This window comes from Molothrus aeneus, chromosome 5, assembly GCF_037042795.1.
Source record: "Molothrus aeneus isolate 106 chromosome 5, BPBGC_Maene_1.0, whole genome shotgun sequence".
Classification (NCBI taxonomy): domain Eukaryota; kingdom Metazoa; phylum Chordata; class Aves; order Passeriformes; family Icteridae; genus Molothrus; species Molothrus aeneus.
In genome coordinates, this window is record NC_089650.1 from 2,968,606 (window position 1) to 2,993,555 (window position 24,950).

Consider the following 24,950-nt stretch of genomic DNA (forward strand, 5'->3'; position numbering starts at 1 on the left):
TGTTAATGTTATAACTTAGGAAATTCAAAAGGATGGAAAGGGTACTTGGTTCTATCCCTAAATGTCAACCATGTAAGTGCTTTGACTTTTATTTTCTATTTGCTTTGGTCAGTGTAAATTTCTATGGGTTTTGCTGGTTGGGGGAAGGGGATTTGGAGATGTGCAGTTCTTGGTTATTAATATTTGACTTTGTTAGTGCTATCTGTTTACCGTATGGCTTCTGGAAAGAGATGGGAAATATTAGCTGGTGAGTCCTTAAAATGCACAATGTGTGGGCACACTCCTTGTGCCTGCACATTCTTTGCATTGCTGCTGCATTTAGCCTGGGATTGTCCATTTGATATTGTTTCTTGATACTACTTTGCTTTTACTTCATTATTTCACTCTTTTTTACTTTTAATACATGTGGATGGTCGAGTTTGAGTGAATTCCATGTGCTTTGTACAGGCTGGTTTTTCTCCTTATTTCTGGAATAGAGAAGATGAAAGCTGTTTTTAGCTGCTGTTTACATTCACAAAGCTGGATCCTGCACATAAATGAGTTTTTATACAAATGCCTGGGATTTTATACAAATCCCATTCCTCTTTTGCTTAGAACGAGTTACAAGGCAGCTGTCTCCAAAAGCAGAAAAGGCTGTTGTAAAGAAACCAATAATAGGCCAGGCTTAAGATCCTTAGCTGGGCTCTTTTATTTTGGGACTTTTACCAAAGGCTGAGAGAGACCCAAAGAAAATATAAAATATCCACTAATATTGAGGGCCTAGTACTTACACTTGGCAGGGTATAAAATTTGTTTCTATCGGAAATCACCTTATTTTACAGAAAATTGAAGCTGTGTGAAGGCTTTCTTAAAATTCCCTTTTCTTTTCCCCAAACTGTACGTGAAAACTTTTGGGGGTTGGAGGTGATGGCATATTGTACTGTGAAAAATTGGTTTATGCTCAAATGCCTTTTGCGGTCACAACACGATTCCTCACCTCTTCTTGCATGAAAAGGCAAGAGTCAGAGGGCACTTCTCCTCTGTTTTTTTTGTTTTTCCTGAGATAATTTCTTCTTTCCTAGGCCGGATCCAGGTCCTCAGCTGATGGAGCAGGAGTGTCACAGCCCGGGTGCTGTCCTGCAGCATGTTTCCAAACAAGTAATTTCTCTTGCTTTCCTTATTTTTCTCTCTAAAATGTGATTAAAAAGGAAAAGGACATCGATGCCAGTGAGATTAGCTGAAATTCCTTGAAATACTGCTGTGACTTTCAGAATTCCGCTGCTGAGGAGGTTGTGCAGTTGTGCTAGGAAGCCACTGGGTGTCAGCAGGAATGTGAGAGCAAGGCAGGGACCCCTCTCCATAAGATCCAGTGCTTCGCAGCACATCCCTAAGAATTACGGAGAGGAAAAGGCTGGCAAGACTCCTGCACCCTGGAACATGAGCAAGTGGCAAGTGACCCCTTCATAAATCAGCTCAGCCTGAAGTGCAAGACTCTCTCAGGGCTTCTCTTCATCATCTAATAGCTGATTGTTCAGAGAAAGTTTTAGAGCCAGTTTATAAAACCAGACTGAGCTCAACCCAGTGCCTCAGCCAGCCAGCAGGACTGCTCAGGATCAGAGCAAAATCGCCATTGACAAGATGCAAAATCCTTTAGCACATCTGCTTTTCAGACATTAATATTTGTTTATACTTACCATAAAACCAAAGTTTTGCACAGCTTTTACTGATTTTTTTATGTGCATTTCAACAGCACCCACAGATCATGCTCTGCTCTCTGTAAAAGCTGCTCTAAAATAAAGTGCTAACTTACCACTACACAGTAAGTTAATTTGGATCTCAACCCCCCTAAAAATCGAGGACTTTTTGATCCCAAAGAAAAGCAAAATAATTAAGGTCTAAAAGCGCCCTTGCCTCTTTGCTGTTATTGGTACAATGGTCTGGCTGGTTGTGAGAGACAAAACCTGAGACACTCCAAATAGTAAACTCAGAATAAACTCACCAGGTTTTGAAACATGAGCAGTAATAAATTTTGTAGACACATTGTTATGGGTCCCAGTGTATGCTTTCTTTAAATCAGTAATGGAAACAGTAGGATGAAACAAAGAAGAAGCAGCCACAGACACTTTTGTTTCTTTAGAAGGAGAAGGTGTATACATCAGGAAAGTTTGGAAAATTTTTCTCTAGAGAATTCTAGACTCACTACTGCTAAGTAACACCTGAGGACCCGTGAGCTGCAAAGTGTCTGGAAGCTCTGCAAACTTCAGTGGGAGTGGAGAGCACCCCTCTTATGCACAATTAACCATTTACCTCAGTGATGTTTTCCATGTGTTTCTCTGCAAATAACACAGGGATGCTCCCAGAGTGGATGGCTGCTGAAAAAAGACTTTTCCCCTTGAGAAGAGGGGCTTTCAAACTAGAGGCAACAAAGTATTAACTCATATGGTGCTCTGTGGAGTGGCCTGATTTAAATAAATATACTTTATTCACAATGAAGGGAATGCACCAATTTACTCTCTCTTTTCCCTCTCCTCCCTTTTCACTGCCCTTTTAAGGTGCATAGGGTCGCTTTAATTCCACTCAGAATTACTTCTCTAAAAACCTTGGTAATTCTGACAAAAGCATCTCACTTTACTCTAAAGGCACCCAGTGAGCAACACTATGAAGGTTACAGGAGAGCACCAGCTATAACTCTGTTGTTTTCATTTGCATACAAATTGTCAGCCAGAAGCAAACATTTTCCAACAATGAATTATATAAAACCTACTTTTTTGGACTGAGCTTTAATTTTATTTTTATCCACAAGAATTTCTAAAGAAGTAACTGTTTTGTTTTAGGGTTTTTTTTTTTTTTTCAAGGTAGAGATCTAAATTCAGAGTAATTTCTCCAAATGGCAGGTATTTTGAAATTGTTTTATAAGTTCTTTATAATATAGAATTTGAGGACTAGCAATCAGAGATTTAGGTTCCATTATTCCAGGTGGTCTATAAATGAAGACACTCTCTGGGCCACAATTGCAAAAGCAGATTTATGACAACAGAAAAAACAGACATACATGGAGACAACAGGTGGGAAAGTGAGGAAAAAGTATAAAAGAGGTGGGAATTATTATTTTTTTAATCTTTATCTTTTTGTATCTGTATCTTTTTTTTTTTGACTCTTTATCACCTGTGCTGAAACTGTCAAATGCCAAAGTAGCCAGTGGTGATTTGAGAGGTACTGTATGAGGCTGAGGTTTTACTTGAGCTTAACAGATATGTCTGTGAAGCTGCTTCTGCTTCTTTCAGCCTGCAGAGGAGAAACTATGAGCTGAATTAGTTCCACTCCTACCTGTGAGCTTCACTTGTACATCCTTAGCAGTGAGAAACAAACATTAACAGCAGCTGATATGAAAGAGCAGAGGGCATAAAACAATCTGATTTATAATTTACCCACTTCCTCCCTCTCCAGTGTGGTGTTACACCTCTAAGAATGTGTCCCAAAGCTCTCCTGTCCCCCATGAGATAACAGGACATGGGATGTGCCTGGTTCCTAAGCCACCTGACACCCTTTGTGGTGGCTTTTAGGGGATCAGTAACACCCTGGTACTGGGTAAAGTGGCAGAGTGAGGCTCCTGCCGAAGCTGGAAACCAAGAGCTTGTGCCTGGGGCATTAGACATAAAGGTAGTGAGGTAGGAGGCTGGCTATAAGGGTGTGTATTTACTAAATATTGTGCTATAAGGGTGTGTATTTACTAAATATTGTGCAATGAAATGGCATTTTACTACTGCTATTTTTCCCCAACAAAAGTTAGTTACCCATAAAAGAACTAAACCAAACTGTAGTGTTATGCAAATGAGTTTCCAAATATTTATCGGTGTTTAACCTGTGAAAAATGGTCAGAAAAGTTTAATGTTGTAGTGCCTTCTTTTAGTTGGATTTCTATTAAAAATATCAGTGAAATACTAATTTAGGTGGGTTTAAAACTTGCAGCATTTTGACATTGTACATTTTATTTTCTTGGCTCTCTGACTGTGAAAGATTAGGCACACCTCCATTAACAGATAACAGTTTGCTCAGAGAGATCTTATTGTGGTTCTTTTTTCTATTTGTTCTTCCTGGGGGCGACATTCTCAGCTGACATAAACTGGCAGAACTCTCTGCTTACAGGGCAGAGCTCTGCTGGTGTACAGAGATTCAAAACCAGGCCTAGAAATCATCAGATTTGATGATTTACTGATACCTACCAATCACCTGGATCTGTTGGACCTTTCTCAGCAGGGTATTTGTGTATGCACATTTATTTTCTCCTTCTTTGAGGGCACCAGGTTATTTCAACTTGACTGTTGCTGCTATCCAACTCACCTAATTAATATCCAACTGATCTAATTAATTAAATTCCTTTATGAAATTTGTAAAGTTTGTCCCACTAGCTCACAGTGCTGCCAAAGATTTTCCTTTTAGTGTGGCACGCTGACTTCAGTGTCAATCCAAAGAGACTAGGATGGCTTGACTTTAAGAATAAACTTTTTAAAATGTTTGATGGGCTATGGAGCTCAGCTGTTGCAAGTGACTGTCTCAAATGTCTCAATGTGTGCGCATAAAATCCAGGATCTTATTTACAGCAACTGAACGTGCTCATTGGCTTGACCATGACAACACTGGGAAGCTGTCCTGTCATTAAGATGGACATATTATATTATATTGTAGATCGCTCTGAAAGACTTCTTTATCCTCAGCTCTGAGATGAGCCCCAGCAGAAACCTCATTGTCAGGATCACATGATTGGCTGATCAAGTTTTTTAAAGGGTACCATGCAGATTTCATTTCGTGGAAGATGCTTCCCTGTGGCTTTGACTGGGATCCATTTAAGCAGTAAATGTAACAGTCGCTGACACCTAGATCTGATATAGCCAATGAGACTCTTTATATTCACTGGGGTGATTTGAGGAGGCAAAAATTGCAAATGTCCAGAATAGGTCAGATGAGTTATGAGCTAAATTTGACTATTCTTCTTTATTGAATAGAACAGGCACTGAGGATGCCCAGCTGAGGTGTAAAAATTTGTGTTGTGGCCACCTAAGCCTACATGAGGTGAATCTCATAGTCACTGTCTTAAATAAACTCATCAAAATTATATTGCAGGAGTGTCCTTAACACTGAGCACGAGCAGACGTGCAGTTCTGAACAGCATCTGTGTTTGCTCAACTTCTCATTCCAATTTGAGCACTCCAGCACATACATCATCAGCTGAACAAAATAAAAGATTGGCCCTTCAAAGAAGTGCATTTCATGGAAACATGCTAGGATTGTCGAAAAACAGAAATCTTGACTGATGAAATGGAAAAATTCATTACATTTAGGTTGCCATTCTTAAGTGACTTATGAAAGGAAGAGGCCTCCTTTTTTTTTTTTTTTTGGTAGATATTAGAGGGACTGGAAGGAATCACATCCACTGTGTCCACATGATGTGACTACAAACTGTGTGGACTTACCTATTGTATTTGCAGGGAATGCCCCAACGAAGGCAGGAATGATGGATCTGCCTCCATGTTCTGAAGGCTAATTTATTACTTCATGATACTATATTATATTAAAGAATATTATACTAAACTATACTAAAGAATACAGAAAGGATACTTACTGAATGCTCAAGAGATAATAATGAAAACTCGTGACTCTTTCCAGAGTCCCGGCACAGCATGGCCCTGATTGGCCAATGAGTGAAAACAACTCACAGCAGAATCCAGTGAAACAATCACCTGTGGGTAAACAATCTCCAAACACATTCCATGTGTGAGCACAACAGAGGAGAAGCAAATGACATAAGAATTTGTTTTCCTTTTTCTCTGAGGCCTCTTAGCTTCTCAGGAGAAAAATCCTGGGCAAAGGGATTTTTTTCAGAGAAAGTGAATGACACACTTACCATTCCAATCTCATTTTAAAAACCCAGGAGCGGCCCTGTGGAGCTATGAACAGGCTCATGAGTGAAGCACCAAATTGCAAGGGAAGAGGATCTTTGGGTGGCATGGAGCCCATTCTCTGCCCTGGCCACTTCTACACACATGAACTGGAAGCTGCTACAAAATCAGAAAGGCCACAGTCCCACCAGCTGTAGTGCAAGGAATGATTGAATTTCCAATCTTTTGACTGCGACACAACTCTCCAAGAGGACTCTGGGTGGGCAAACAGCAGCATGTGAAAAGTGTGACACAAACACCTGTATAGCAGGGTAAAAAGGCATGTTATCTGACTCTGAAGTGAATTTCTAGTTATGAAGATGTGAAGGGAGAGGGGAGGAGAAGGTCACTATGTAGTAAAAGACAAACATATCTGATGCATGCAATCAAGCAGAGCCCGTAAATTAATTTTCAGCTCTAAAAATTGACTATCTCCTGGGGAAATTCTATTATCGAAAAACAAGATATATTCCAATTAGGAGAGAGGTCATATAGAGGGCAGGATAGAAAAGAGAAAAGGAAGAAGAGAAAAAAAAAATCCCAACTTTACATATTAGAGCTCTAAAGGTATGACCATCACTAAATGGGACAAAGGGGAGGAGGCCATTAGGAGCCTTAATTTGCAATGCCCTTGATTTCTGTCATTTTAAGTTAAAGCCTGCATATTTTAACACAGTGGTGCCTTACAGGATTCTGGCACATTGTGTGTGCTGCTGCCTGCTGTGGATCTGGACCTTGGATCAGTGCTCTGTCTCTCAGCACGACGTGAAGCACCAAGGGGGACATTTTCAAAGCAGCGAGTGGGGATCTCACTGCGAGCTTCCCACTGAAGGCAGTGTAAGATATGGAGCTGAAGCCCTGTGAGATGATTTGAATACTTCCCATATCACTTCTTACAATTGCCAAAAAACATGTCTGCTACTAGAATTTTCCCAGGGAGTGCTGTTTGACTTCAAACTTTTTACTCTGTAAATTTTGGGCTTCGATAGGTTTCTGGAAGTAGACAAATATTGTTATCAAATATTGTTTTCTGTAGGTGTTGTCAGCTGATCAGCTCATTATGAAATCTCCTAATTGTTAGTGAAAAGAATAGGTATCCATAAAGCAATTCACTATTTTGCTGAACAGAATTTATGGAAAAATGCACATTTTGGTACCAGGTTTCCTGTCAAGTTTGTCTTGCAAGATTTTATAGTATTTTGGGTCACAGAATAGTACTAAAATGTCTGTGCTAATCTGAGACTTTCTAAACTTCTGCAGAGAGGAATTATTATTTATCATGCAGCCCTGACTTCCACCCCAGAATGCATATTTTTAGTTTTTCAAGACTGATTTTTTTTTCCCATAGAAAATCAGATAATCTGAAATAAATAAATTTTATATTTCAGCAAAAATAAATTAAAATTCAGTCTATCAACTAAGTGAGAAGGTGTCATCAGCTCTGAGTAATGGTAAAAATATTGAGCAGGTAAGGGCAAAGCAGGAGGCTGAGGTTTTGCACAGGCAGGAAAAATAATTTTTTATGTATCTCACTGATACAAAATTAAGTATCTTAATATGTTCAGATAAAGAGAACTACAGGATCACTGGAGTAGACTACCAGAGAGCTGGAACATGGAGTGAACATTAATGTAAACCCTAATTTTTACATAGAAAATGATAATAGTATCATCTGTATTGGATACAAGCAACATGCTGAGTGAGCTGAGAAACTTCCCTTGAGAATGGAACACAAGAGCAAGGTGGGTTTTAGACAGAAGTGGGAAGCCTCTTCTGCCAGCACAAGGCTGGATACAAGGCCAGGACTGTGGCTTTTTCTGCTTTAATCTGGTTTAATTTTCTGCTTTCCCCGCTGAACCCAGCTTAATAATTAGAGCAAAACACAAGAGAATGTTGGGAATTTTGGGAGAAATGAGCAGTGTGGAAGAAGATTAGAACCACATCTAGAACAAAAAAAAAAAAAAAAAAAAGAGTGAGCAAGTGGAAAGTGGAAGTACAAGGGTTTTAGAAGCCAAAAACCCCCAGTTGCTCTGTAACCTCTGCACCAAACATGGCAAAGAGAAGGAAGACTGTGAACCACAAATGTGAGGCAGCAACAGGAAAGGGAAATGCAGGCATTTGAGCTGGAAAGGTGATTAATGACACCTTGCAAGCCTACAACACCTGGTGAGACCTGAAAAGCTGTGCATAATTCAGGTCATCCTGCTACAAGAAATATGAATGCAAATTGGGACTGAGAACAAAGTACCAGTGGGCTGGTCAGGAGAAGGGAGACCCTACCTCATAAGAGAAAATTAGAAATGCTCTGAGGAGCCGTGTGTCTGTGCTCCAAGCTGCTCTGCAGCACAGCAGCCACAGATCAGGGCAGTGCTGGCAGCAAGCTGGCATCTCTTAAGGCCATGAGGGTAGGCACAACAGGCTGAGCCTATTCTAGTAGCTGGATATTTTTCAATTAGCCTGACATGTGAGAAGAGAAGTTGCCCAAAATCTTCAACGTGACTTGTCTAACACTGTGGGTAAAGGATTTGAATCTTTTCATAGATATAGGAAAAGGATGAATGTCAAAGAGCTAGAGGAGCTAAAGTTCTTAAGGTTCAGAGTATTCTGGTGAGAGGTAAAAAAAACCCCAAAAAACAAAAACTTCAGCTGAAAAGTTACAAGAATCTTTCTAAACACTGGTAGGAGTGGTTGAAACAGGTTCCAGTAAAAGTAGTGGAGTGCAACTTGACAAGATTAAGAAATTGAGTATCTAATCCCAAATGATTTTGTTGTGCATCTGAAAAAGATTCTATAAACATATACCTGGAGAACAAGGAGTTACACATTCCTACATAGGTGTGAAAAACGACAAATATTTTTCTCCAGTTTGAATAAATTTTACTTTATAAAACATTATCTTTTGTTAAAATCGATCAATCAAACAAGAACCCAAGAAAAGTGGAAACTCTTTTTAGTTTTAGATGAAAGTGACTGATGGGCAGTTTTCAGCAAGTCAGCTCTTGAACAATGGAAGGTATTCCACCAGAGAGTGTTGACAAACTCTGGTTCCCTGGCAGTAGATGCAATGCTAATTCCTACAGTTTATTTTGAAACAAACATCCTGAAGGCAGTAATGGGGAAAAGCAGCAGTGTGCAGCAGATGCTAAGTCTACCCTAGCAGTCTCTGCAGCAAAGAAAAATCATGTAAGGAGGGTCAATTCTTACATGTTGCAATTGCAAAACAGCGTGTTAGCCTCATTCAGGGAAGGAAAGAATGATCCCTGATCAGATCATGGGATGAGGGTCAGATTCAGCAGCAGCAGAAAGCAGACACCTCAGTCACTCTTCTATGTGTCTGGCTGGCAGGACCTGTCCCATTACTCATTTTCTGAGCACTCCTGCTAGATTGGCTCCATTCTTCTGCTAAATGGGCTCACTGATTAGAGCATTCATATGGGAAATGTGGGTTCAATTCTTTTCTCTCGCTGAGCATAAACAAGCCTGCATCTTCCAGGGGAAAACTCCAACCATTATGCTAACAGGTATTCGGGAATTATGATCTTGCTCAGCCCTTCTTGTTGAAGCTTTGCATGGAATAATAAACATACATTAGAGCAAGGAGGAAAACGAGCCCTGAGTAAGGATTTGCAGCCAATGGGGAGCAGACTTGCACCAGCCTTGGTGTAACTACACACATGTGTAGGTCTGTAGTCACACTGTGAGTATTTCCTGGAGCAGGGAGCAGCCCTTGGGTTTCTCCACTTCCCAACAGGTCCCACTGCCAGTACAGAACAGAGCTGTGCCAGTCCTTGTGTTTTCCACCCCTCCACACCCCCTTTTTTCTGTTACCTGTAGTTCTTATGACAGAGTGGGATGGATGGGCCAGTGAGAGATTCACCCAGCAGCACGTCTGGCTGGGAGGTTCATGGAGAGACACGGGTTCACACTGATTGGTTTTTTTACAAAGAAAGAGTGAAAACTCAGATCTTTCACTGCCCAGTCCTCTGGGCATTTATCAATGTGGTGGAAATAGGGAAGAGGAGAGGGGAGGGGAGGGGAGGAGAGGAGAGAAGAGAAGGAAAAGGAAAGAGAGAAAGAAGGAAAGAAAAAGGAAAAGAAAAAGGAAAAGAAAAAGAAAAAGAAAAAGAAAAAGAAAAAGAAAAAGAAAAAGAAAAAGAAAAAGAAAAAGAAAAAGAAAAAGAAAAAGAAAAAGAAAAAGAAAAAGAAAAAGAAAAAGAAAAAGAAAAAGAAAAAGAAAAAAGAAGTGACTTTTTCCCTCTCCAGGCATTATGAGGTGGGATGGACATGGGTATCAAACTCAACAAGGCTCAGGGCTGGTCAAGGCATGGCAGAGGACCAGGGTTTGACATTTCCATATCCACTGCTCTGAAGAGGCTGCTGTGGATGATTCAGCTCTCTTTACACTTCATATATGCTTTTCTGGACCCGTTTTAGGATCCAATTGCCCTCATTTTAAGCAGCCTGCCAACCAGCTGGGGTTGTACATTCCTGCAGCAGGTGTTTGAGGATGAAGGTGCTGGAAACAAGCAGCACCTGTGATCTGTTGAGAATTTAGCTCTTAATGAGGGCTGTAGATCTAGTCCTAGGCACATATCCCATTTTCAAAATGTTCTAAGAGATTGAATAATAAGTCAGTAGTTATCAGTTAATTACTGAATTGTGAAAAATGTCAGAGCAGATGAAGAAATACTCACACAAAACCAATGTATTCATCTCAACAGCTACATTTGCCTGATAATGCAGTTCAAAATTATTTATTTACGCTCATATTTGCACTGCAGAGCAATAAAAAATGTTGTGAAGTATTTTTTTATAAAGAATCAATCTCATTACATTTTGCAAAAAGTCAAGAAGTTGCAATAATGTGAGGCCTTCCAAAATACTGTAGCTGCTGTTAAATATTTGCTGAGAAATGGTAAAGAAACCATTGTTTTTTATGTCAGTTTTATGGGACATGTGGATAGGTAAAATGCAACTTAGTGAGCTTTTACTGAATTGCTTACTGATTCCAGGCATATAATTCACAGGATCCGAGGATGGATTTGCATATGTTTGTCTTATTACATAAACTGAACAGAGATTTCTTGTAGATATCAAACAAAACCTGCTTGAAATATATTCCTATGGCTGCCAAAAGGGGGTTTGTAATGTGCTGCTAGATACAACTTGTCAGCAGTAAACAAAATTCAAGAAAACCCCAACAAATATGCAGAGAAGAGATTTGAAGGTGTACTCTTCTCTCAGTTACAATTACATTTTACTGTTTTGTGGACTTGCTGATGGAGATTTTCCTAGCAGCTGGTTCAGGGAGACCTGCCCTGAGCATCCTCTCTGACGTGCAGTGTGACCAAACACTTGATCAAATCAGGGCAGATGACCTGAGATGTGAACTTGTCAGCAGGAAGGAAATGCAGGAGGACAGTGAATCTGGGCTGTGGCAGTGCTGCAGCAAGGATGTTTGACAATGGGCACAGGATCTTTTCCCACCTCAGCTTTTTCAGGCATAGCTGTGAGCCTTCCCTCCATGACATATTATGTTCTGGCACAGAGACAATACCAGGCAAGGCTTCAAAGAGGTGTCCTGATTTCATTCACTGAATTTAAAAAAGCAAGGAGAGAAATCCCTCAGACTGGAAAGAGGAAAAATGAGCAGGAGTTAACTGTGATGGTAGGGTTTTTTGATGCAGTGAGGTAAGAGGCTGGAGTTACCCACAAATCACACCACTTTGAGAAATGTGGGATTTGTCATCACTGATCACACAAGTGCTCTGAATTCTGCCTCCAGCTGGGACCAATACCTGGTGCTGGGATAAAAAAGCCCCACAATATATTTAACTCAGCTGAGTAGAGGGAAACAATTGAACCTGGCTGTTACAGCCCAGAATTTCCTTATTTATCTACCCTGCCAGAGTTATTGGCTGAGTGCAATATGACATTTTTTCATTTCCAACCCTTCCTGCTGAAGTCAGTGGGAACGTTGAGTGCACATGAACTGCGATGATCATAAAATTAGTCAGACTTATTAAAAATCCACTCACAACATTTAAAACTCCATGACCATCTGTTGAAATGCATTCCACACGCCAGCTAGGGAAAACTGAATTTAAAAAAAACCCCAAATTAAAATCAAAACCAAAAATCCAGTCCTTAGCAATTTCAGTCAGAGAACTGAAATTTTGAGCTTAGCCACAGCTACAGGAGGTATGGCTGGCGAGTGGGATGAAAGAGTAGAGAGCAGGAGACACAAGAAAATCTGATGCCTAAGTATAACTTCAAAGAACATTTCTTTCAGCAACATAAATATCTTCTGAACCATCCTTCACCCCACCATTACCACACACTGTCCCTCCTAAATGCTGATGCAACTGTTTGGTTTTAGTTTTGGGTTATTTATGGGCTGAAGAATCCTCTGATCCAGTTCAGAAGTAGCTCCAGAAACATGGAGCAGAAGGGAAAGCGAGAGGGAGAGACCAAATGGTCTGAGAGGTTTTTGTGACCTTGACTTCTCTGAGTCATTAAAGAATTCAGACCCTCCATCCCTTAGGAATGGTCAAAACGTAGTTGAGAGTGCACATTTATTTTTGGTTGTTGAGCAAACAACTGTGAGGACAAACAGGAGCCTCTGCTGTGCTCCCACAGCGGAGTACAGAGCTGTGCTCTGCTTCCCCTGTGGTGGAGGGTCAGCTTCTGTTTGGGTGCCAGAGGCTGGTGCACCTCTTTCCCCAATGCAGCTGCCAATCAGCTTTTCTATTAGTTGTTTACATCACTATATTAATTGTTTATGTTACTCTGTTAGGGTTTGTTCCCTCTGTTTGTTATGTGCAATTATTTGATTAAATCTCTTTTGCAAATAATTATTTTAAAATAGGATATAGACCAAAAAGAGCTTACCTATGTAGCTGTGAGAGGCCAGCTCTACGGATGTATCACCCGGTGGGTTAGCATCTGGGATACTTTTGTTTCCTGAGGAGATTCCTGCAAAAAGAAATGTGCTTGTCACCTGAAGGCTTCTAAGCCAATAAACCAATACAAGGTATCACATACAGCAGCAAGGTGAATTGATTATCTTTATACATAAGAATAATTTTTTGTGTTCTCCTAACCATACCCTCTAAGCTCCACAGACAGAGTACAGGAATTTCTTTTAGAACAATCTACAAGTGTTGTTACACATTAAAACATGGTAGATGGAATCTGAGATATTTGTATGCCCCAAAGGTCTGCTCCTTGAGGGATGTCAAAATCTCTAATAAAAAGATTTATTCTTGCAACACCTCCAGAAGCCAGAAAGGCACAGTTGTGGCTGTGCACAGATGGGAAACTGAGCTAGGTAAGGTTAGCTCCAAGGAAAACATTTATTCTTCTGGGGTAGAGATGAAGTTCATGAGTTCAAAAATCCTCTGTAGATTCCAGTTTGGTGTGTGGGAAGCTCTAGGAAGCTGTGCTTTGACTCATATCTTTATTAGCTAGGCTCATTTTTACTCAGACTGCTGAAGTTCTTTTATTAACTAAAACAAAGCTGTGTCCTCTTTGTGAGCAGAATGTGGTACCCCAAGGGAGCATCCCCTACCAAGGAAATCCACCAAGGATCACTGAGCAGAAGCCCCAAAGAGCCCCTACCAAGAATCTCTGACCCAAGTGGGAAATACTAGTGTAGAAGACACGATCTGATCATCTGTGGCTAAAAATTCTGGTCAGAAATGTTGGGAGTGTTGTCACCATCACTTTTATTTTAGTGTTTCAGTGACTGGGTAACAGTCTAGAAGGTGTGAAAGCTGGAGTTTGTCTTCTTCAGCTCAAGAAAATTCAAGCCCACATCACCCACTCCCCATTACACAATGTAATGTAAATATCTCATTTACATGATCACATTTATCTCATTTCCACTGAGTTCTCTTACCTTGAGTTCCTGAACCAAGGGTTCCTCAGCCTGTTAAATAACACTGCAAAAAAACCCAACACAAAACTCTGTAAAAGTTAAATTGTCAATCTGTTAACAAAAAAACAACTAAAGATCTATGATACCTCTGTGCCAGATACTTTCACTGTGAAATAAGATTCATGCTAGCATAAACTAGTGTGACGAATAAACTTGCATGCAGGTAGGATGGTGAGAAACTAACACCCATTTTTCAGAGAGGTTTTTTTTGTAATTGTCTGTGCTTTTTTGATAGTCTTAAATATTTATGTAAACTCACCATATTTGTAGAAAATACTGTTCTAGGAACAAAACCTAGGCTGAAAGGATTAAATTTCATATTATGAATAATCAAAGTTCTAGATGCTCATGCCAGCACAGGACAGATATCTCCTAGGGGGTGGAATACCTCATGACATAATTAATATTTGTTGCACTTTAAAAGAAGGTTAAAAATTTTTCATAGGATTCTCATTGCAGTAATTTAAAATAAGAATAATTCCACTTTAAAATGAATGAAATTTTCCCTTTTTTTTTCCTGTGGGAAAATTATGCTTTCAACAAGATGAATCTTTCAGCATTATTATTTCCTTAGTATCAAAAATGCAGTTTTTCTTACCAGGTAAAAAGAATGATCTTTATCATCACAGATCTTCAAGGGGTCCAAGCAATGTTTTCTGTCACTCCAAAGACTCGTGGTCACTGTCTTTTCCCATCACATGTAATAGTATGGAATTCTTATTAAGATATATTACCTAAGAGGGGAACTTAGATATTAGCAAATATTTTCTGACAAAAAAAAGGACTCTCAATTAGAAGTGTTAGAAAGGAATTCTACTGAGAGGGACTGCAGTGTTATTTCTAAATTAAAATATTCTGACTTGAGTCTGTATGTTTTATTTTCATTAGTTTAAAAAAAGGCAAACCAACCCTTTTGGGCAAGTGTAAAACATCTGTATATTTTTATTTTCATGAACTAAAAACTAAGCCGACCAACAAAGCCTTTTTGGGCAAGAGTTGACAATCTGTATGCATGTATTTATTTTCACTGAAATTTTCCATGAAGTTAAAATTTGATCAACTCTTTGTATACTTGAAACCCAATATAAAAATCAGTGTTTTGGTTCCTTCTAGTAATAAAACCAATTCAAAGTTCCTCTGTCTGAAAAAGGTGATAAGAAATAGGTGAGTGAATATACTAAAGCAATGGAAAGAGATATTTCATCTGAAATAAAATTCAAACATTGTGTAGGATTGTTATGTAACAAGACAGAAAGGACTGAGGTTTTTTTTTTTTTTTGCAGCTGAAGAAAATGAGCTTTGCAGATTTTCCAGGGTCAAATTAGCTGTTGGATGAAAGGTTCTTTATTGAAGTGGGAAGAAGCAGATTAACACAACAGTGATGTTTTGGCAAATGAGGCACTTTGATGCCACCGTTGTGAGGAAATGTTGTGAAGTTATCTAAGTCCTTACTTAACCTGAAATCACCTTGGCTGCAGCCAAAATAACTCAAGGAGGCCTCAAAAAATTACACTTGTAAAGTAAAACTTGGGGGAACTTCTCAGGGACAGGCCTGTGGAACTTCAGCTTAAAAAATGCTGAAAATAAGGAGCAGCTCCCAGGAGGAAAATGGCAAAGAACACACATCCAAGAACTCTTCCACAACTCTAATTTAAATATTTTGGTTTTGTGGGTTGACAAAACCAAAACCAAGAGAGATGCCCTACACTTTCTGGAGTCCTCAAGAAGTTCCTTCTGTGCTCTCATGCAATTATTGACAGTCACAGAGGGCATGGGGAGAACTTTTATCAAAATGCAGCAGGGATGCAGCCCAGGGACCCTTTAAGGAGACAGTAAGGCTACACAAGCAATTAAAGAGGGTTTTTAGGAGGGCTTGACAGATTGCAGTCTGGTGGCACTACTGTTACTTTCTCAGTTACAAGCTGGCTTGATCTGATTAACAAAAGACTGGAACAGCACAAAACCAACACTGAAATATGTCTCAGAAAGCATGGAGCTTTATGAGATTTCTTTTTTTTTTTTCTGGGGGCAACAAAAAATTTTAAAAAAAGGGAAGTAAAAAGTTTTACAGACTTAAGTGAAGCACAAAGTCATAATTTATTTATTCTTATAGGATATAGGGATATGAGATCAACAGCCTGGACTCTGCTCCATGGTAAGCAATATCACCAGAATGCTTTCCATTAAAATAAGGTCTGTCTACATAAAATGCTGCAAGAAATCATGGCATCAATGGTGTATATGGTGTATCCCATATAAGGAATCTTGAAGTACCAATGTCATGGGAAGAAGCCTAATGGGGCACACAGAACCTTTCTACTAATAGGGAATAGTTTGTGCAATGGTAAGAGAAGTTCTTGTATTTGTAAGACTAGCAAATAAAATTTTAAAAAATACTTTATTTGTAGGGCAATTTTTTTTTTGCAGAGAATAACTAAAAAATATGAAACCTGGTGTTGTTTTAATGGAATCCAATTTTAAGGCAGAACACTTAATCTAAGTTGCATGCGTTATGAAAGGAGTCAAATAAAAATACATGGTACTCCCAGGTATGAAAACGAGAAAAATTACAAGACAATTTGCATATGCATCTTTGTCATCTGCAGAGTCAAGTCTGAACCTGCTCCCAGCACAAGAAACTGAAGTTCTGTCATTAAATTCAATGAATGTGGATGTAACCCCTTTAGATCTTACAGTCAACATGTATATTTTAATAGATATAAATTCACACCATCCACTGGTTAGAAATCACCTTTTCTCTGTATAGATTTACTGTCTGATGCTGATCAACTTTATATAGATGAAAACCAATGACCTAGAAGCAGAAGAGCTTCACCAGGTTAATATTTCCTCGGGCTACTTGCAATAACTACTAAAGTAGAAAACAAATAGATAACAAGAAATACAAGATCAAGAAACTGATTAAATAGGGCAATATGTTTGTGTTTAAGCAGCCTCAGCAGCCTCCTAGGAATAACTAAGCAGATTCTCCCTTTGGGAAAAGTGGACAACACCACAGAAAATTCATGGCAAGAGCCACAGGAGAGGAAGAGATTTGAAATGCCAAATAGAAGAGCATTAAAAAAGTTTTAAAGGGCCATAGAAACATCAAGATGTTAAGGTGTTAACAGCATTATTAATAATCCCCAGGTTAAAATTTAATGTTTAAGATATGAAAACAAAGTTCCTGCAATGTACAGAAAGTGGCTTTAAAGCAGGTCCTCAGGTACATGAATGGAACAATTCTAGACAGGAGAAATATTTGGGCACAGTGCTCATATTAGCTAAAAAAAAGCCTTCACAAGGCTTTACTGGAAGGCCTTAAATTTGCTGCAGAGAGCCACTGCCTTATATACATATTTGCCTCTAAAAAAATACTGCATTTGTCCACAGAGTGCACAGATACTCACAGAGCAAACCCAGATGGTGCTGCTGGCCATGCACTCCCAAAGAAAAAAAAAATAAAAGGAAAGAAAGGTCAGTGGAATAAAACATTAATATCCTAATCAGTTTCCCAATCTTCAAATGAAATTCAGAAAAGAGAATTTCTTGCACAAAGAGATCATACCAGTTAAAACAATAAAATGAGTAAACAAGCCCTGACATAATGGAGGATTTTATGCTGCTCTTTCATTGCAACCCTGGTCAGTCAAATATAGATGGAAGTCAGATAGATAAACACACAGAAAAAAAGGAAAAATTCACCTGAAATTGATCTCAAAAATGAAAAAACAATTCCGAAGAAGATGCTGATCTTTGCATAACGTTTAAGAGGATTTTATGGGGGGTTTAACTTGAATTTTTGAGAAAATTATTGCTTATTTTTTCAATTAAATTTTTCAATATAATTAAAGCTTTATTTTCAGTAAAAACCTCCACAGCTATTTCAATAAAAATGTTGACAAAAAATATCATGGCAGATTCCACAACAAGAATTTTGGAAAAGAGGGGAATTCTGTATGCAAATATATTCAGTTCTGAAAAAGGTTCAGGCTGATTGTTTTGCAATAAGCACATGCAGTTTTTACTGCTTTTATTTTATTGGAAGAACTTCAGACTATTTCAAAATTTGGATCTATATTTGCATTTTTGAAATTCAAGACAGCTGTCAGTTTTCATATAAAAAGCCCACCCTCCTCTACTGAGAACTTAACAGTTTTTTAGAGTGAAATAATAAAAACATGAGAAATGTTTGCTTAGGCACACCATACTTTCTCCTTGTATCTGCCACGATTTTATAAATTTAAATTTACCCAATATTGATGATTTTGTGCTTGCTGGGTTTGGTTTCAACCTTCACATAATTGAAACAGCCAAAATTCTGGTGAAGTCAATGAAAACTTTCCTTCCATGACCTGAAGCTTCAAATTTTTACAATGTTACTGACTGAAAAAAATAAACCCAAACCAGTTTTTGTGAAAATAAAAAGAAAACTTAACTTTTGCTTCTTAAATCTCTGTAGTACTTAGGAAAATGCAAATCAATTAAAAATTACATAAAGTTTAAATTTCAACTAATGAAATTAAAAAGGAATAGCACACTGCACTGGCATACAATTGGATATTTAAAAAGTAGTTGTGTCTAACACATATTCAAGCCTCTGTTAGAGTTGTTACTAGAGAAAAGAATCCTTTGTTATGGTGATGATTTTCTATTTAATCTGTCACATGGCATAACCATATCCAGACTGCAAAATTATTACAATCTACCCCAACTTAAGTTTGCTACTGCTGTATCCCCATCATGCAAATAAAAATATTAATGCAAAGCAATACATGAATAAAATCCCCTTTTATCCCATACAGCTTTATTAATTACCAACTGACTTTCTAGAAAGCTCATGCAAGGCACATTGTGAAGAAAACCTGAGATGGGCTCTCATTCCTTTTTTAAAAAATGGTATTCTTTCTATTTTTTAAAAGGCTGTACACAGCAGTTCTGTGTTTCTTGCAAGATTTTTGCCTTTTTTAATTGTGGTAAAAAAAATTAAATTTTTCCAAACCCTCACCATGTTATGGAAAAGAGAGGGTTCTCCCTGAGCACCTCTCACCTCTGCTGGGATGTGACAGGTCTGCACAGACAGTTCTCTGGTATTGTATGTGCAGGGTGCCTCATGGCAGGAAGGAATGATGAATCTGACTCCATGTTCTCAGAAGGCTGATTTATTACTTTATAATACTATATTATATTAAAGAATACTATACTATACTAAAGAATACAGAAAGGACACTTACAGAAGGCTAAAAAGATAATAATGAAAACTCGTGACTCTTTCCAGAGCCTTGACACAGCTTGGCCCCAATTGGCCAATGAGTCAAAATAATTCACACCAGAATCCAATGAAACAATCACCTGTGGGTAAACAATCTCCAAATACATTCCACATGAGCACAACAGAGGAGAAGCAAATGAGATAAAAATTTGTTTTCTTTTTCTCTGAGGCTTCTCAGTTTCCCAGGAGAAGAAATCCTGGGAGAATGAATTTTTCAGAAAATATGAATGTGACACTCTGGTGCCCAGGCCAAACACAAGAATTTATGGTGCCTTCCCCTCTTTCTCCTTGCTAAGCCTTGCCTTTGTCACCTGGTTTTGCCTGCTCATTGTGTGACTGGGGGGACAGAGAAAGGGCAAATCCCTCTCCAAACTCACCACAGCAGGGACGCCCCCTCTCCTCTTGCAGCAACTCCCAGCACCCTGGGCTCTGGGCTGGGGAAACAACTCCTGGTGATGCTCTCAGGGTACTGGGGGCTCTCAGTGAAGATCAAAGAGTGTGAGCAGTGCAGACACGTTGTGTGCAGATAATCTGCCAAAGGGAAAATGTTGGGGTGGGGGGGAGACACAGACGAGAGGTAGATGAGCCGTCCCAACTGATTTGCAAGAATGCAAGACCTTCCTTTACATAATATTACATAAATGTGATGTTTAAGTTACCCTCACAAAATGAGGTCCCTCATCTGGTGAGATTTAAGCACATATGTAGCTTGACACACATGAGTAGTCCTTTAGGACACAAGCCTGTTAACATTCAACAAATGAAGCTCTTGCAGAGCAATTCACCCACAATATATTCAAGCCAAATTGAGAAATCTGAAAAAGAAAACAGCTGAGATATGAATATTTAAAACTTTGCTGCAGCAGTGGACATGTGTAATAACTTTTCAAAGAGATTTTCAGAGGATTTTTTTTAATACTGTACACACAGCACTTGTCCTAAATACATATTTACATTATGGACTGGAAAATCTCTTTTAGAAACTGTTCTGGTCTTCTGGGTAAATAATATTCCTTTTAAAAAATTATGAATACATATTTAACTGATAAACTAGAATGGCTCTATTAGGCACATCATAAACAATTTTTTTAACTGTCTAGTGAATATGTTTACTGCAGCACAGAAATGAATCCAGATTATTTAGGCTCTGTAATTTATTTTTCAACTGCAGCTCTTTTGCAATTTTAAACCCCCTCCCCAAATATAAAAAAAAAAAATTCTCCTTGTTCCCTTCCTCTCAATACTGTCCAGTATGAAGCTTTGGAGAGGTAACTGTAAAGGAAAAAAATATTTTTTCTGTGAACAGTATCATTGAAGCACTGTGTTCCAAACCATACATCAATCACTGTTGACTCCTAGACATATGATTTAAAAAAAACTTGTGGCCCAAACTGTTCTGTCTGTGCTATTGATGCTCTGCAGACTCAGAAAAAGGGATTGGAATAATTTTTCTCTCTGCCCCCAAACAGAAAACATAAAATCCTATGATTTTATGTTTAATTATAAAGCAAAACTGATCCAGAAGAACATAGTTAAGATCTGAACTCATTTGTAGGAAACTTTAAAACTTACTGCCAGACATGTTGGTTAATCCATGAATATTCAACAGAGTAGAGAGTTTTGCCTTTTCCTGCTGAGAAAATATCTAAATACACAGATTTATAAAAATGGTGACTGTTCATAGGTAAAAAATCCTGAACTGACTCTTCAGCCTGATTTATTTACACAGTTTTGTTCAATGTCTGCATTATTTGGTGAAGTGTAAAAACCTGGCAAGTTGGTCCAGATATCCACCTTAACTTGAGCATCTTCAGGCACCATTCTTCCATGACTATTAATTACTTTTATTGTAATTTTTAATGCTTTAAAAATTGTGTGAAGATTGATTTTAAACCTTCTCTTTGCTTACTTAAAAATATATGGAATTTTACAGAAATCCCTGATCTTAATAATGTGAAATAGAAATAGAAGGTGCTGAGAACGACCAACAATTTCTCATCTGTAGGAAAGATTTCTTAAAGGTATTGGAGGCAGACATTCATTTGCTCAAGCTGTTTATCAGCACCACATTTTTAACAACTTCATTTAGACACCTACAAAAGAGAAAAGGCTTCCTTAAGCAGAAGTTCCCATAATGATATTTTACAGCCATAGTTTCAACATTCAAAGTGCTTTTGGAAATCTGGCCCCAGCTGTGAGCAGTGACCTCTCCTGAAAATCTGTGGGGATCTGGCATGAAGGCATATGGAACTTTGCATTTAGTTGCAGGAATCTTAATTACCAAAAACATATTGACAAATTAGAGAGAGTTCAGAGAAGAGAAACAAAAATGTTCAGGGGACCAGAGGAATTTACATATGAGGGAAGATAAAAAGAGCTATCAATGTATGGCTCAGCTATGGTATAATTAAGAGAGGATATATGTTAAGACTCCACAAGTGTTCCTAATCTTGTGTGGAGAATGGGGAGGAACAAATTAAATGGGATATGAGGTTATAGCTACAGCTGCGAGTAAAGAAGGAAAAAGAAAATCATCTGGGTCTTGAAAAGAGCACCCTGGCAGTGAGGTCAGGCTCTGAAATGGGGCCTGAAGGGACCAAGTTCCATTGCCAGGGTTGTATGAAAGTTTACCTGTGGGATTCAGCTCTGAATGCTCCAGACAAGCCTGTTCAGATTCCACTTTCAATCTAAATGGTAGCTTGGAGTGGTTAAGCTGAGTGGAAGTATTCTTTGGAATAGCTGAAACAAACCCATTTGAGGAAAAAAAAAAGAAGAGAATAACTTTTTCAAAGAAAAAATAGTCATTGAACCATCACATTTTTTTCAAGCCAGATGATTTAAAGAGTTATAATGTATAGTTGTTGTGGCCCTGATCTCTGAGGAAATAAACACCAGTCCTTGACCATAAGGAGTATTTCAGAACTATGGGATTAACAAAACCAGCTAATTGTGACCCAGGAGGTCAGGAGTAGCCCAGCTCAGATGAAGTGGTTGTCACGTGTAGTAATCACATATTCTCTGAACAGAGAGAGACATAGTTTTCCCAGGATTTTCCTGGGAAGCTGTGAGAAGCTGTGGGAAGCTTAGAGAGAAGAATTCAAACCATTATTATCTCTCTTTCCCTAACCATTGTTTATAGATATAGTTCTCCAGGGTGTGCTATACATAGTTCACCAATGATGTGAGAGAAAATTCCTAAAGGCCAATCAGGACTTAGGTCCACCACTGTTTCCATAAGAACTGTAGATTTCTAGTAATAAAGTGTCTTTTCATGCCTTCTGATGATGGAGTCTGTATCACCTTTAACTGTCCCTGATAGCCCCTTGTTGACAGCCATGTGGTTTGGGTACCTATGTGCAGACATATCCTTGTAGAGGCAGAAATTACTCAATAAATCAATATAGTCAACTAGATTATTAGATATATTAGTCAATATATCTAGGTTTATAATGTAGACAGTCACTATTACATTTTATTGAGGTCTGGATGGATTCAGGCAGGTAGGTGAAACAAAATAATCTGTGCTGGTTCTCTTTCCCCACTCCATCTTACACCTTACAAGATTTTGTGCTTCCTGAGCAGCCACACAGCAGGCATGGTAGGAATTGTACCTCTGGATGCTCAGACAGCCACTTCATCTTTCACCAAAAAATTGTAACCATCCCTCTGAAAAATCTTTAGGGGTTTGTACCCTTGAGACCCCAAAGACATCCTCAAGCCACAGAAATGAGGGAAGACTTCTTTGTGTTTCCCTCTGTACAAAGAGAAGGGCTAAAACTACATGTCTAGAAAAGGAAAAGAAGAATCTATTTTCTGCTTCTAACTCTTGAAACAGAAAAGTTTCCAGGGCTGGGCTCCAAAAGGGAGATCTGATTCCAAATCAGCCTCTCAGGGACTAATCCTGCCACGAGCAGGGGGGTGCCCGTGGGCATTAGTGGGGTTCTGCAGGGAGGCTGGAGCTGTGTGCACAACACTCAGAGCAGTGTGGTGGCACCAGCTTTACTGGGATTCACTGAAAACTCCTTCCACAACCACGTCAGATTAATGTCTGCATAATGCCTGCTCCACATGGGAAAGAGGAACAGTCCATCTAATTCAAATTCAGGGTAATTCTCTTTTTTAAAAACTGACTTTGGGCTGGAGGATTCCATGTTCAGACTTTTTGAAAGGCTTCTTTAGCCTTCTCTGCATCTAGCTCCAAAAAGGGGCTGTGCTGGGCAGAACTATGACACAAGAAACTAGAGAGGTCAGACAAAATAGACTGATCAGAAAAAATCTGAGGCAATTTTGACAATGAGTTTTTATTCAGCTCTTCCTCTCCTACCTTGGCTAATTTTATAATCAATATGGACAAATTTTCCTCACCAAAATGTAGTCCAAGCCCACGGAACCAACTGCTGCAAGAGGTCATTGAGTCAGATACTGTAGTTAGATTTAAAAAAGCACTGAATACATTTTATGGCCAAACAACATCTGTACAGCCATCCAAGCTAAGGTAATGGTGATGAAATTTCATGCTTGAGTGTGTAAAATGATTGCTACATCACTCAGAAAGGATTTTTTTTTCTTCTCAGGTAGAGGATTACACAATTGAGAAGATGCATTATAGGGAGCTTTCTGAGCTTGGGTTTTTTTAACCTTTTTCCAAAGAGTGAAAGATCAGCTCATGGACCTCACAGAATAATAACTTAGCCTTCTATTTCTTCTCTTCTTAAACATAATGAGGCTCTTCAAGGAGATGTTTCATTTCAGGACCTCCAAGTTTCTTTCATTTTTTTCCCCACTAACCGATCTCATGTGCAGGTGAAGTAACTGAAGCAAATCTTAGTGGCTGCCAAGGTTATTAATTCACCCTCCTGACCTCAACAGGTGAGAGATGTGAGTTTGCACATGAGCACTGAGAGGCCTGAGCCTGATTTTTGATGCAACAGCTGGCTGCATTTCTCATGCAACTTGCACTTACTGTACATCTGGCTTCGTTTAATTATAAAGCAAAACAAACAAAAAAACTGATCTTCCTTCAGTAGTCAGCAACTTAATGATAATTTTGACCATTTTTTCCTCTTTTCATCAGCTCAATTCTGTTTCCAGGACTTAATCATGGAATGAATTAAGCAGGGGCAGAATACATATCTAGCTGAGGATTTTTGTGATAACTTGCAGCAAATTTAATTCACTGGGAGTACGTAGGGGAGGAAACTGTGGGGTGGAATGACTGCTGAAACACTTAAAACCTCATTACCACATATCCCCACTTCACCCCGAGAGCTCCCAGCCTGTCCATTATTGTCCTGTCTCTACTTTCTGTGGGACTTTGAAAAGAAAAGGTTCAAAGAGCAAGACTTTCATGCTCCCCTTTCCATGTCAAACACTTTCAACTCCTGATTTCAAAGTGCCACTAGCTCGCTGTTCAAAGGCCTGTGGACACATAGGGGGTGAGATAGGAGGGAAAGGTTGCACTACAAAGCCTGCTTCATTCAGAGCAATACCCAGCTCAGAGATACAAATGATAATATAAACCCAAGTACCTACCAATAAGACTGCCAATCTGTGAAGGCAGGGTTGGAAAAATACTAAATGGCCTCTTTCTGCCCCCTCTCCCACACTGGCATTGTGCCATTATTGGTTTGGATAAAAGCATAATTTATATTTTGAAGTGCAGCTTTTCCCTCTGTTGCAGCAATGACCAGGGGACTGCAGAACCAGGAGAGAAGCCCAAACCCCAAATAAGTTAGCTAAGAATACCTAAAGAAGTTCCTACCAACATCTGAAAAACCTGCCTTGCTCTCTTTGAGTATTCATCCACCTCCCCTTCTCTATCTGT